Consider the following 11,288-nt stretch of genomic DNA (forward strand, 5'->3'; position numbering starts at 1 on the left):
ACACGTTGTCTGTCTTATTTTTTGAATAAACAGTTAACTATATGTACATGTATATCTTGTGGTTGAGGGAAACGTTAACGATTGTCGATCTGTAAAATGTTGTCTGCCTGTCATATTTTCTGAATAAACAGTTAACTGTATGTACCTATATATGTTATGGTTGAGGGAAACGTTAACGACTGTTGATCTGTAACACGCTGTCTGTCTTATTTCCTGAATAAATAGTTAACTGTATGTACCTGTATATGTTGTAGTTGAGGGAAGTGTTAACGATTGTCGATCTGTAATAGATTGTCTGTCTTATTTTCTGAATAAACAGTTAACTATATGTACCTGTATATGTTGTGGTTGAGGGAAACGTTAACGATTTTCGATCTGTAACACGTTATCTGTCTTATTTTTTTGAATAAACAATTTAACTATATGTACCTATATATGTTGTGGTTGAGGGAAACGTTAACGATTGTCGATCTATAAACACGTCTGTCGTATTTTCTGAATAAATAGTTAACTACATGTACCTGTATATGTTATGGTTGAGGGAAACGTTGACGATTGTCGATCTGTAACACGTTGTCTGTCTTATTTTCTGAATAAACAGTTAACTACATGTACCTGTATATGTTGTGGTTGAGGAAAATGTTAACGATTGTCGATCTATAAACACGTTGTCTGTCTTATTTTCTGAATAAACAGTTAACTATATGTACCTATATATGTTGTTCTATATCGTTTTATAACGTATCGTATTGTACTGAAATTCTCCTATTTTTTGCTCATAATAGTCTCTTTTTACTTGAAATTCAGATAGATTGTATTGTTTCATGTCGTTTCATTATGTTATATGCCATTAATCTAAGTAAAATTATTGAATTTAATATAATCAAAGAATGATATAGTAAAATTACCTTTCTAGACATGACTAAGTTGATTAGCATCATTATCATTATCATTATCATAAGACCGTGCACAACCTAATGTGGTCGATCGATCCTCCCCTAACCAACACCAACAACAATAACAATAACATATTCCCACAAAGGATAAAGTGTATGCAGTCCGATCCATACCACTAACTCAGATGAAGTAGAGAGGATATTTTCGATAGACCCTCAGCGATCCTTCCCTAACCCCACACACATGGATGGAGCCACCTATATCAAAGGGTGGTCATGTGAACAACCTTCATGAGAAAATTATGTTGTGTATATAAGCTAAACGTTAGCCATTATGAGTGTGTTTTTAGTTTTAATTTGCACACCCTCAACACAACTGAGAAGAAAATTAGCGCACTCTTCGTTAAATTTCTAATTTCATCACTACCCACACATAATAATATACGTTGTTGTGCAATTAGGAGATCGCGAATTCAAACTACAAATAACCTTAATAGAAATAAAAGGTAAGACTATATATATATATATATATATATATTGAACTCAATTTTAGTGTATTTTTGTCACTCTTTTTAGCTGATGTGGCACCTTTTTAGCTGACGTGACACTATTGACGTGAGCCTCATTTTTATGTAATAAGGGTACCATGTTACAAAAGAGTGACAAAAATACGCTAAAATTAAGTTCAGGGGATAATAGGACCCCGTGAAGTTGGAGTGTGTCGTAGCAAATTTGGTCATAGTTCAGGGGTATTAGATGTGTTACTCTTAATATTACTTAATTATGTTGTAATATTATATATGTTTCTTTGAGTCGAGGGTCTATAAGAAATATCCTTTTTATCTCTTAGATAGAGATAAAATTTACATATAATCTGCTCTCTCGAGATCTCATTTTATGAGATTATGTTGAGTATGTTGTACGTTGTTGTAATTTTATATGCCAATTGTTGCCAAATATGCATGGCTTCATAAAAAAAAATTATTTTCTTCTACTTATAAAGGCGGATATATTAATGGCTGTTTCATAACTCAAACTGATAACCAATAAATTACATAGAAATTACTTTACCGTTACGCCAAAGTCCCCTTTTTGCAATTTGTTGGATAGATCAAAACTTTTTCTGATAGTTCTATTTTAGATAAAAGTTAAAAGTCTTAAATAATTGAGAAAAAAGATAAATATATGGTGGTAAATTATAGTATTTTAACACTATCAGTTAAAATTGATCTTTGACAAATAGTTAGTTATCTCTGTAAAGAATATATCAACGTATCAATAACATATTCAGTGTAGTCTTACAAATATGATACGAGAAGGACAGTGATGTACGACGTACGACCTTGGTTATGGAGAAAACTCTGTTGGGAGTGCTGTCACCTTAATGAGCCCTGCAACACCCAATCCGAATTAGTCGGGGCTCCAATGCAGGCACAGACACATGATGAAAATAAAAAAAAAGTATATGAATTAATTGTATTTTTTTGAGACTAAAATATACATGGCTGAAGATCCACATAGCCCTCGAATTATAAATGTTGGGGGAATATAAATCAATATGCGTTTGTGGTATTTTCGTTATCATAAAAAAAGAAGGAAACCAAAAATAGAAAAAAAAGAGTAGAAAGAGAGGTAGAAGTTAGAGATAGAAGAGAGAGAAAAACGTAAAGAAAGAATTGAAGAAAAAAATACAAAAAAAATCAAAAAGAAAAAATAATGAAAAAGGAAAAAGAAAAAAGATGAGGGTGAAAACAAATATACTAAGTGGTTACGATATTTTAATTATTATCCATAATTTGTACTCGACTTAACTATGTTCTTCAAAAATAAAAAAAATATAACACATAAAATACAACCAAAAAAGAAAAAAATGAGAAAGAAGCAAAAACAAAAAAACAATAAATAGAAAAAAAAGGAGACTAAAAAGGAAAAGGAAAAACAAGAAAACAGAAAGAGAAACAAAGGACAGAGGGTAGAGATAGAAAAAAAAAAGAAATGACAAAAGGAAGAAAAAAGAAAACTAGAGGCTACACATAGAAGAGAAACAAAAAAAACTAAAAAGAAAAAACTAAAAAAAAAGAAATGAAAAAAAAATCAAATTGATATGGAGTTAAAGTGGGTTGAAACCATTTTTACCCAATCCATATTTGACCAAATTCATATTTATCCATATTTATATAGGCGAATTGCAATCCAAATCATTTTTGCTCGATCCATATTTAACCCATTCAAATCCAATCCAATCCGCCCGCTTGCCACCCCTAATATACGCAGACTCTACTCCTACTTTAAAAGATAAAAAAAAATTATTTTCGATAGACCCTCGACTCGATAAAATATACTAATAAATAGAATTGTTTTCTATCACTTTGAACAAAAAAAAAAATTTCAATACACCCCGACTCGACTAAAATATACTAATAAATAAAATTATTTTCTATCATTTTGAATAAAAAAACTATTTTTAATAGATTCACGACTCGACTAAAACATACTAATAAATAAAATTATTTTCTATCACTCTGAATAAATTAAATCATAAACAAAATTCTTTTGCATGGCTTATTCTGCTGCCTGAAAGATTCTTTACAAATATTATAATACAAAATAGCTTTGTAAATTTAAATTTATTATTATACTAATATATAGTACTGCGAAATTTCTAATATACTTTTCTTGGAAATGACAAAATTTTGACCTTAGCTTATACCATAATCCATAGTATATAGGATTATTCATCAATATAACCACTTAATTAAACTTTTGACCCATGGCAAGAAAAATTCATTTTCCATTTTTGCAATTTTCTTGATAATATTTTTCCCTATTTTTCTTCATTGTCAATTCATCTTCTTCAAATGGTGATAATAATAATAATTATTTTAGTGACAAATTTGTAAATATAGACAATTATTTTACTCCAATATCAAAAAGCTTTTATGCTGAGCTTATACTACAAGAAAATGGTTAAATTGTAACAGAATTTTACCGAATTTATGATGTATTATTTTTGCATAAATATAAAAATTTTAATTTTTTTTTATTTTCACATAAATATTCAAAGAGTAATAGATTTGTGATAGATTTAAATATAATATTTGTGACGGATATATTTTCGTTACAAATTAAAGCTGATGAGAAAAAAAATAATTTTCTATCACAAATTCACGACGACAGATTGAGCATTCGGTCACAATAATTATATTTTCTCTCAATTCCGTCACAACAGTTATCAGCACACAAGAAGAAGGTAATTAAATCTCTTTTCTCTCAATTATACTCCCTTGCTTAAGTTAATTGAATCTCTCCTTCGAAGTTCCCACAAATTAAAGCTTCAATTTTAGAACCCAACCATTTAGCTCAGAATCAAATACCCCAACTGAATTTTGGTACTGTTTCCTCTGAACATTGCTCAAAGCATTTGGCCGGGAAATCTTCATGGACACACACAATTGTCTGTTGAATCTAAAGGTATTTTTTTGAAAGTGGTGATTCTACATAGTGTAAGCTGGACGAAGATATGCTTAGCATGTTTGGTTATCTTGGTAAAAAGGAAGGGGAAGAGAGGAAGAGGGTTGTTTGTGGATAAGTTATAATGTTATCATTTATGCATTAATCTGATTGAAGTTTCCTGGTTAATTCTCATCATATTCTGTGGCGTGCATTTTGCTTTTGTGACTTTGTTCTGCTGATCTAGTTTCTCCATTTCCCTTGTTTTATCTCATAACGTATTCTAAAAGTTGGATGTCTGGAAAATATCAATGTTGTTGCAAAAGTGTGTCAGTAGAAAAAAAGACATTCTTCCGTTGTTGTCTTACTCATCAGCAGGAATAGACTACATTCCCTTATTGTAATGTTTTGTGTATTCTATGGTCAGATCTCCCGCATCTTATGCATTATAATGGTCTTTCTCGTTTGTTATATGCATTATGTCTTTGCAGCTCTTCTATGATAGTATTAGAAACTATGATATCTTGTTTTCTATGTTATCTTCTCTCCTTTGGTATTGGATCAAATCTCGTAGAGCTGTTGGGCTATCATTTTTTTCAGAAACTTTCTTCGGAATATACGCGTCGACTTTGTCTAAGTTGGACAACTTGGATTTTGAGAAAACAGTGAAAACTATTTGACCAGCAATTCAATTATATCTTAGATGCATGGATACTAGATCTCATGGACAGAACTCCCTTACCTGTTTTATCTTGGTCATTAGATGCCGGATTAACATTCATGGGTGTATTGTTGTACTTGTGCTTAGGACAGGAACATGGTGGGGAAGTCATACAGATACATGTCCTTTGGCTTCTTGTCCAGTAACAGCTGCAGGAACATGTGGTGAACAAAATAATATTTAACTGCACATCCAATTATTATTATACTAGTTAACTTGATCGCGCTACACGCAGTACAATAAAACACTAAGAAATTGAATTAAGTGCACTAAGAAATTGAATTAAGTGATGTCCTTTTAGATTAATGGATGCCATGAATATTATCTATCTTCATCTTACTGAATACACTTTCGGACTTCTTTTCTCTCTGATAATCCAGATTTGAACAGTGAATTGAAGCTATGTGGATGGACAGTGTAAAAAAGGATGGCAGTTTTGTTGATGCCAAGTCGAAGAGCATTAATGTAAGTTTGCTAAAAAGCTTCTCATTCTTTTGATCTTGAAAGCATGAGATCAATATAGCTCTCATGAAGTAGTGAAGCCGTGTGGGGCCAATTTCGATTCACTACACTTGTTGCAATCTTGTACTCTTAAAAATCTGTTTTTGTTGAAATCTTGAAGTCTAGTGAAGCCGTATGTGGCCTATTTCGATTCACTAGCATTATTGTTGACATCTTGTTGTGGTTTACTTCTTGTTGTTTTTGTTGAATCTTAAAGATTTAGAGAGGAATATTTCTGATTGTGGTTTGCTTCTTGTTGTTCTTGTTATCCTTTATCATACCTCTTTTATAGTAGCCCTACCCCATATCCTACATTTCTAGAAGGTTTATCCTTCCAATTATTGATGTCTGAGATTATGTTACGTCGGGAAACGATACAATGTATTCAAACATTGTATTCATTGAAGCAATACAACACAATATCATACATTATGAGTCCATACGAAACAACCATCCATACAGAAAGACTATAACCCACTCTTTTACTTCCACTCCTATCATCCTTCCTCTTTCCATTCCATTCAAACACAACATAAGGGAGTTCGCAGTTTAGTTTAAATGTCTACCATGTTCATGCCCGTTTCTAGACCATCTTAACCATTTTGGATCCTCTATGTCCTAGAGACCGCTAAATTTGTTCTGAGCAGTTCTTGTTTTATGTTCAACTTAGCAAGAGATTATCCATGTTGCTTGTCCTGCACTAAGGTTTGATTTTAGGTTTATAATTTTTTTTTCTTGTTAAGGTTTTCAACAATTTGCGAACTCCATTGCATAGGAAAGTTCAAAGTTCAACCTTGTTTGAATGGCTTCACTAGGCCCCTTAAAGATGTTAGAAGGGTGTCTGGTAGCATGAACTTCTAGAACAAATTGACATTTGTTATTCCAATGCAATAGCCTGAAAAATGTCATACTTGAGAATTTCTTTCTTTGCTTCTTTGCGTGAATGGTTTACTAAAGTTCTAGATTCTCGAGAGCAACTCCAAAGTAATTCCTCGAGAGTCACAATGAATGTGTTAATTACTTTTGCCCTTTGGATACCTTTCTACAAACACGACAATTGAAAAGCACAACTTTTTTCTCAACAGATGGACTTGTTTTATACACAAAAATTGAAAAGCATAACTTTTTTTCTCAACAGATGGACTTGTTTTATGCATTCTTTTTTCATTGATATGCCTTTTGATTGTTGACTTCTTCCGGCCATTTCTTCACTGGGCACTGGGCGAAACCAGAGTTGGATACTCTTTGAGTTTCTGAGGTCTTTTTTTAATTGATATACCTTTTGATTGCTGACTTTTTCCAACCATTTCTTTACTGGGAGTAACCAGAGTTGGATACTCTTTAATTTTCTGAGGTCTACGTGTTCTGTGGGGTCTTCGTTATGTTTGAGCACTTCATATAGAATGACCTTAGAAACTGGATACTTTATGCAGTGAGGGTGGTTCCTGAGAAGATATCAGCAAAGCTGACTGGTTATGAACACAATGCAGTTACATGTATAGTCACGAGGACTGACATACCAATACTCTGTCTCTCTCTCTCTGTTCTTTCGCGGAAATTGTCAATGTTAGTTCCACATATTAGTTTATACCAACGCTATAGTATCGAAGACTTAAAAGATAATTTTTTTTGTTCACGTGGTAAAATAGAGTCACGAAACTTGAAATCAGTTTCCATTGGACCTCTGTTTTCCTTTTTACACCTCCTGTAAAAGTTCTAGAAAAACTATCATGAAGTTCTCGCTGACGCACTCGAAGCACACAATAAGGCTTGTCGTTGTTGTTGGCTGATTATTTGTATTTTTTAGGATAAAATGGAGGTTGTCATAGCTACTGCTCTTTTGAGATCAACAGATGATTCATCAGAAGATTCTGATCAAGAAACTCGATATAAATCCCATGTACTTTGATGTTGCGGGGGAGCAAAAAACTGACGTGTGTATGGATTGGGATCTCAGGCTTCAACCTTGTATAAAGATATGACATGCAATTTGCCTATAGTTGTCCGATCATGTTGCCGAAGAGCGCATCAAAATACTTGAGAAGAGGTGTCGTATATGAGAGAAAATCAAGAGAGAGTTCTTCAAGAGCGTGTAGAGTCGGAGGTGCAACAACGAGTAGAGCAAGAGGTTTTCCAATTGAGGCAACAAAGTGATGATCGATTCAAATCTATGGAGGAGCAGTGGTCTCGCATGATGAACGATATGACATCATCTTCTCGCTCATTTAGTAATCCTACTCTCCCTAATAGGGACTCATCTTATGCTTAAGTGTTTAATATTTTGAGACTTTAGTTACTTGAAGTGTCGACTTGAACATTGTCACACTTTTTTGAATAGTTATATGCTTTAAATTTTAAACATTGGTAGACTTTTGCTTATTGAAGTTGTGATTTTGCATGTTTTAACTAATTTCAGACGTTTTTTATTATAAATTTTGTATTATGTTTTATATGTATATAGTGTGAGAGAGCGCGCATAGTATTTCGTAATTATTATTTATTAAAATTAAAAATTCAAATAAAATTTGTGATGGATTTAATTTGTCACAATCTATCCTAAATTTGTTACTAATATAGGTAAGAGAATCATATTGTGACTAAATTAGTCTGTCACAAATTATTTGTAATGAAATATATTGTCACAATTGTGGTGACTAAGTTTGAAAATTTGTTACAGTAATTATTCTGTCACTATTTTATAATGGATTATTTTGTCAAAAATTTGTTATAAATTTGTGACGGAATTTAAGTCAAATTTAAGGATTTATATTGTGACGGACGATCTGTCTCAAGTCCGTCACAATAATTTTGTGACGGAAATTAAATCCGTCACAATGATTTTATGACCAAAGGTTTTGAGATGCACATTTTTCCGTCACAAATCCATCACAATCAATGATTTGTGACAGGTCTGTGACTAAAATTTTTGTCACAATTTCGCCATTTTCTTGTAGTACGTAGAAAAATGGAAATTTGATCTTGTACACCTTGTTGTTACATATGTCCATGTCCTACTTCTTAAAAGTGGCTATCTTTTAAAGTCGGGGTTCGACTTTTATACGTTGACAGTGTAAAGAATTTTCACATTGTCAGGTCGTGATCAGTATTTGTGTTGTTAGCAGATCGGCTGTCGTGACCTACATTGTTTTCAAGATTGCAAATCCGACCACTTTTTTCATGGAGCTAGGTTGGTCGATTACGTGCATGTGCTGATAGGTGATCTGATAGCGTGAAAATTTATTTATACTGTCGGTGGATATTAGTTAAATCAAAAATATTATCATGTAACTTATGTATTTGTTGTATTTTCATATGTATCCTATACAAACCAAACTATGTAATAAACTTTTGTTGTATATATGAATAAAAGTTACCTTTAATTAGTGGGTCGCTGTAACGTGCCTTATTTTCAAGATCGCAGATCCGACTTTTTATGAATGATATTTACATACATATATCATTCGAGTAACGTGATAGGATGCCGTAACGTGCCTTGTTTTCAAGATTGCAGATCCGACTTTGTATGAATGGTAGTTTCATACATATATCTTTCGAGTAACGTGATAGGGTGCCGTAACGTGCCTTGTTTTCAAGATTGTAGATCCGACTTTTTATGAATGGTATTTACATACATACATCTTTCGAGTAACGTGATCGGGTATTGTAACGTGTCTTGTTTTCAAGATTGTAGATCTGACTTTTTATGAATGGTATTTACATACATATATCTTTCGTGTAACATGATAGGGTGCCGTAACGTGCCTTGTTTTCAAGATTGCAGATCCGACTATTTATGAATGGTATTTACATACATACCTCTTTTGAATGACGTGATCGGGTGTTGTAACGTGTCTTGTTTTCAAGATTGTAGATCTGACTTTTTAGGAATGGTATTACATACATACATCTTTCGAGTAACGTGATCGGGTGTTGTAACGTCGACTTTGTATGAATGGTATTTTCATACATATATCTTTCGAGTAACGTGATACGGTGCCGTAACGTGCCTTATTTTCAAGATTGCAGATCCGACTTTTTATGAATGGTATTTACATACATATATCTTTCGAGTAACGTGATCGGGTGTTGTAACGTCGACTTTGTATGAATGGTATTTTCATACATATATCTTTCGAATAACGTGATAGGGTGTCGTAACGTGCCTTATTTTCAAGATTGCAGATCCGACTTTTTATGAATGGTATTTACATACATATATCTTTCGAGTAACGTGATAAGATGATGTAACGTGCCTTGTTTTCAAGATTGCAGATTTGACTTTTTATGAATGGTATTTACATACACATATCGTTCGAGTAACGTGATAGGATGCTGTAACGTGTCTTGTTTTCAAGATTGCAGATCTGACTTTTTATGAATGGTATTTACATACATACATCTTTCGAGTAACGTGATCGGGTGTTATAACGTGTCTTGTTTTCAAGATTGCAGACTTTTTATGAATGGTATTTACATACATATATTGTTCGAGTAACTTGATAGGATGCCGTAACGTGCCTTGTTTTCAAGATTGCAGATCCGACTTTGTATGAATGGTATTTTCATACATATATCGTTCGAGTAACGTGATAGGATGTTGTAACGTGCCTTGTTTTCAAGATTGCAGATCTGAACACCTCTTCTCCATTGATATCATTAGGTTAATTAATCATAATCTCAAATATAATCATACATTTCTTAAGAAAAAGGGGATGAGGTGCCGGCGCGAACGGGTCATTTTTGGGCCCTGTCGGTGGGTGTTAGCCCACCGTTGTAGGGGTGAGCCCGGGTCCGGGTGCATTTTGGGCTGAAAATTGACTGGCGGCCCCCAGGGGTGTGTGGAGCAGCCCAGGGTGGCCCAGCAGGGTCGACGGAGCCGTTTGGGTGGTCAAACGGGCAATAAGGCTCGAACGAACCATTTTCGGGCTAAATTGGTGGGTGTTAGCCCACAGTTGTCGGGGTGGACCCGAGGCCCATATATGGTAAATTACGTACCAACAAGTGACATTATAAAATCCAAATTTTGAAAACGCTTATTTAACCCACACGGTCATATATGCATAAATACTACATATACATATGTTACAACGAGCTCTATAATCCACCCGTCTTTCTCAATCCCTAAAAGCCCTCCCGGAGCTTAGACTTCTTTCTCCACTCGAGTCTGAAGTTTAGCGGCTTTCATCGTTGATGAATTGTTGTGTTATATACATTGCTATCTCCAACAAAATAATTGATAGAATCGAACCATAGACACCCCCATATAATAACTCTTTCCACGCGATTTGTTCAAAACGATACAATTGATCTCTAATTCAACGTCTTTGACAACCAACGCTACAATAAAAAAAGCTTTTAGCGGCAATAAATATGTCCTTTAACAAAGTATGATAAAGCCTTTATAGACATTAGTTAAAAGAGTACTGCTAAAATGTAAGTGTATTCCCTAAAAACGTATATAAATTAGTGTCCGTTAAGCTATTATCGTTATATATATATATATATATATATATATATATGACCCTTGTACTGATGATGATGTTTAGGCAATTATACAACGTCTATCGGAAATAACTTTTCTACCTCTCAAGATAGAGATAAGATCAGATATGTGTACGCTCTGCTCTTTCACCCTATGGCCACTTGTGGGATTACATTAGGTATATCATCGTCGTCGTTGTTGGAAGTTTTAATTAATGTTAATTAAATAACTTACTTAA

General features: G+C 33.4%; 1 long non-coding RNA gene across 1 annotated transcript; it reads left to right on the plus strand.

The window, feature by feature from the left end:
- The first annotated feature begins 4,052 nt into the window (after window positions 1–4,052).
- LOC107870040 lies at window positions 4,053–7,975 on the plus strand. The gene is made up of 3 exons (XR_001674021.2): window positions 4,053–4,367; window positions 5,448–5,532; window positions 7,376–7,975. It is a non-coding gene; the product is annotated as an uncharacterized LOC107870040 (long non-coding RNA).
- Window positions 7,976–11,288: the final 3,313 nt, after the last annotated feature.

This window comes from Capsicum annuum, chromosome 5, assembly GCF_002878395.1.
Source record: "Capsicum annuum cultivar UCD-10X-F1 chromosome 5, UCD10Xv1.1, whole genome shotgun sequence".
Classification (NCBI taxonomy): domain Eukaryota; kingdom Viridiplantae; phylum Streptophyta; class Magnoliopsida; order Solanales; family Solanaceae; genus Capsicum; species Capsicum annuum.